Below are 3,720 nucleotides of genomic sequence, written 5' to 3' on the forward strand. Positions count from 1 at the left end.
GAGCTGGGATACCGGTACCGAGACGTCGATTCTCGGCGGCTCAAGCTTTCCGATGCTCCCGGCTTGCAGTTTCCATTTTCAGTTCTAACAAAAGCTTTATCAACCAGTCATCCTCTCCTTGGGCAAATACAGCAAGAGCAGAGTTCTTGCCCAGTTCCTGAACCACTTGATCCATTTTCTCCCACATCATGTTAGTGGCCTGGTGGTACGTCTTCTTCTTATACACATCCATCCCTTGCAACATTCTTCGCAAAGTAGTGTCCACAATGCGATACGCTTGCTCGTTCCGGGCTCGGTCGTCGTCCTTGTCTTCAAATTCTAACATCTGTCTCCCAGGATTGTTCGGATATTGAGCGTTGTGGTTCTTGGTATACTGATTAGCGTATCGAGCCGGGTTACGACGCCTACTTCCATCACGTCTTGCATTTTCGTCAATCGAAAGCCCAACCATCTTCTTTTGGCGAATAGGACGGGCGATCAGGGGGCGATTCATTTCCATTGCTGATGCGACTGGTCGACAACTCCAGGAAGAAACGACAGAGGGTGCGGTTGACGAATATTGTGCGGACCACCGCAAATGAAAATGTAACCAGCAGTCCTGAAACGAATGCTTTATATTAATTTCTTGGAACGGGGTAATCTTTCGCTTCCGTGACGGGTACCAGAGAGTCGGAGAGAAGTCTCACCTCTTCTGCTCTTTGAAGTTCGCGAGACTACTACCACTCCCGCACGACGATCTCTAAACATCAAATCACTTTCAATATTTTTCGCGATGCTCGTTTACGCGGACCTCCCTTTCTCCTTGTGAAATCCAGGAACTAACCCAACTCGTTTACGTCGAAATACAACAGTCCTTTCTGATCATGGCTCTGGAACCTTTGGCGACAATCCGCCGGTACATATATCTTGCCGAGTATGGGTGCCAATGTCGTCCGCCAGGAAAACCAGTTTCAAAAAAGACAATGTTGCCGCACAAGAAAGAATTGAATACTGAGCGAAGGCTCAAAAATCCTCGTTTACTTCCCTCAGGACCAACGTTCTCAGAAGACGCTGCCGTTCAGCAGAGACGAAGGTTCAACGAATTACGAGAACAGGAAGGATCGGATGAAAGTGGGCAACTACGACAGTGTGGCGACTGCAATGCCTCCGCTGTCCCGGGTAACTCCTCCGAGGAGGCCTCCCTTGAACAGCCTAATAGTGCCCTACGACATGCATCGCAATCACGTGTACTGACAGCTCTGCTGAGAACGACTTCCAGTGATGACTTAATTAGCAGCGATGCGGAGCCCGTGAATGAAGACCACAATGCAGAAGATGACGAGGTATGTCTGGACCCCGGCCCGTCGTCGTGTAGCAGTCGCTCATATGAAAGTGTTTCAGATCCAGTTGTAGCTGAAGATTCACCGCCTCTATCGCAGCATTCTGATAGCAGTGCGGAAAACGATGAGCCATCTCTGGGCGAGAACAACACAAGAAATGGACGGTTTTTACAAACTGTGCGAGGGATGGTAGAAGATATGAATCAATCAGGATCGAATGAGTTTGATACATCAAGCAGCTCTTCTTCTGAGGATGTCTTGGCCACCTCAGGTACCGGCGGAATACCAGATCCTTCCTCCTCTTCTCTGCCGTTCGGGAGCTCCCCGTCCTTTCAACGTTCTGCCTACGATCGCTTCTTGTCTTTCTGTCGTAATCAAAGGGACCTGTTTAAGCTATGTGTGGACTTCTCTGTGAAAGGTACAGTAATGAAACGCGTATGCAAAATCATCTCCAAGTTGCAGAAGAAGCTAACAGGGAACACTATGATGCAGTACAAAGGTTGGAAGTCTGCCCCCGCAATCTTGTGAAATACTCCGGTCTCAACACTGTTAAGTACCTCTGCTGCAGAGGACATATGCTCTTCCGGGGTGTAACAGATCTACAGGCAAATGTTCAATGCGGAGTGTGCACAGACAATCGCACCGAACCGGATATATGCACATTTGAGGCTCTACCAATATTGTCCAGGCTCAAGGCATGGGTCTCTGATGAGGAAAGCTGCAAAAAGTTGTATAGATATCGCCACGAGAACTGCTTTGACGAATCGAACACCCCGTCCAGTTTCTTTGCTGACTACTTTGACGGTTCAATGTACAGGGATATCGTAAGGGAGTACGGCGGCGAAGAAGCTGTCAAGTGGGATTTGTTTCTTTCAGTTTCATGCGATGGCTTTCAGACTTTCGCCAATAACCGTTACGATTGTTGGGCGATAACAGCCCTCAATCTTAATCTTCCTTCAAGCCAACGGTTTTTTTGCGTAATATACTTCCACTCGGCTTTGTTAAGGGCCCTAATGAACCACGAAAACTTGACACATTCCTATATCCCATCATTGACGAAGTCAACGAAATCAAAAAAGCAAGGGGTGTATCGCTCCAGTTCCATGATGGCGTGACTAGGAATGTCCGTGTGCATATATTGGATTTTACTGGAGACATACCAGCTGTGGCGAAAGTATCGGGGACTGTTGGGCCAAACGGGAAGTCACCGTGTCGCTTTTGTGAGTTTCATGGCATTCATCGTCAGAACTCCGGACACTACTACTTCCCATCCAAACTACGAAAAACGGTGGATGGCCGAATGCGAATAGTACGCTACTACAATATGGAGGCTCCAGCGTTACGAGATCCTGGAAGAATTGACATCACATTCCGGGAACTTTCGACAAACTTAAAGATATCAGAACGCAATGCGATGGTTACAGATCGGGGGATTACGGGCCGTACAGCAATATTCGACCTTGACACTATTATCCCGTACAAATCATTTCCCATTGACATGATGCATGAGACCATGAACCTCGTTCGGGATTTTATGAAGATATGGAAGGGGAAAAACGTACACCTGGCACGGGCTGGCGGACAACAGGACTATCTCATTTCGGAGGCGTCTTGGAAACAAATAGATGAAGAACTTTTGTATATAGGAAGCAATGTCCCTGAAGCTGTGTTTGGTTCAAAGCCGCGAAGTAGCTCGGCATCAGGGACTTGGAAGGCAGCGGAATGTAAGCAGTTCCTTTTGCATTATGCCCTTATTGCACTCGACGGCCATATACCCCACAAGTTCCTCAAAGGTCTGAAGTATTTATCAGATCTCGGGGACTTAAGTTCTCGGCCGAGTCTCACTGATGAACAGGTTACAGAAATGGGATTGCTTGCACGTATGTTTATTACACACATGGAACGTGATTATTGCCAGTACAACGAGAATCGTGTTGGCATCTGCAAGTTTATTCTACACCAGCTCATCCATCTTGAGGAAAACGTGCGCATCTGGGGACCTCCTGTAAACTAAGCACAATGGTGGGTCGAACGTTTCATTGGATGGGTAAAAAACCGTTTGAACGCTCGCAGTTTGCCGGCTGAAGCGTTGACGGAGAACTGCAAGCTCACGGAAACCTACAAGCTGGTGTTCAAGGAAAACTTCTCAACGGGAGGTGCCGGAGTTTCGAGGTCGGACGAAGAGAATGAGATCGAATCGCCTTCAAGTTGCATCCTCCAGCACCAAACGAAGCCGGTCAGCATTTCGGACCTCTCCATCGGTAACCGCAGCCTGCGATCGCTTTTAGTCGACTATATTATGCGATCTGAGGATCTATCGTCTGCAGATGCAAACGACTGTCCTCAGGACGCAACGGCCGAATGTTTCAAGAAGATGAATGTGGCTACTGGGGAATCGCAT

This window comes from Chondrus crispus, genomic scaffold, assembly GCF_000350225.1.
Source record: "Chondrus crispus Stackhouse genomic scaffold, scaffold_151, whole genome shotgun sequence".
NCBI lineage: Eukaryota > Rhodophyta > Florideophyceae > Gigartinales > Gigartinaceae > Chondrus > Chondrus crispus.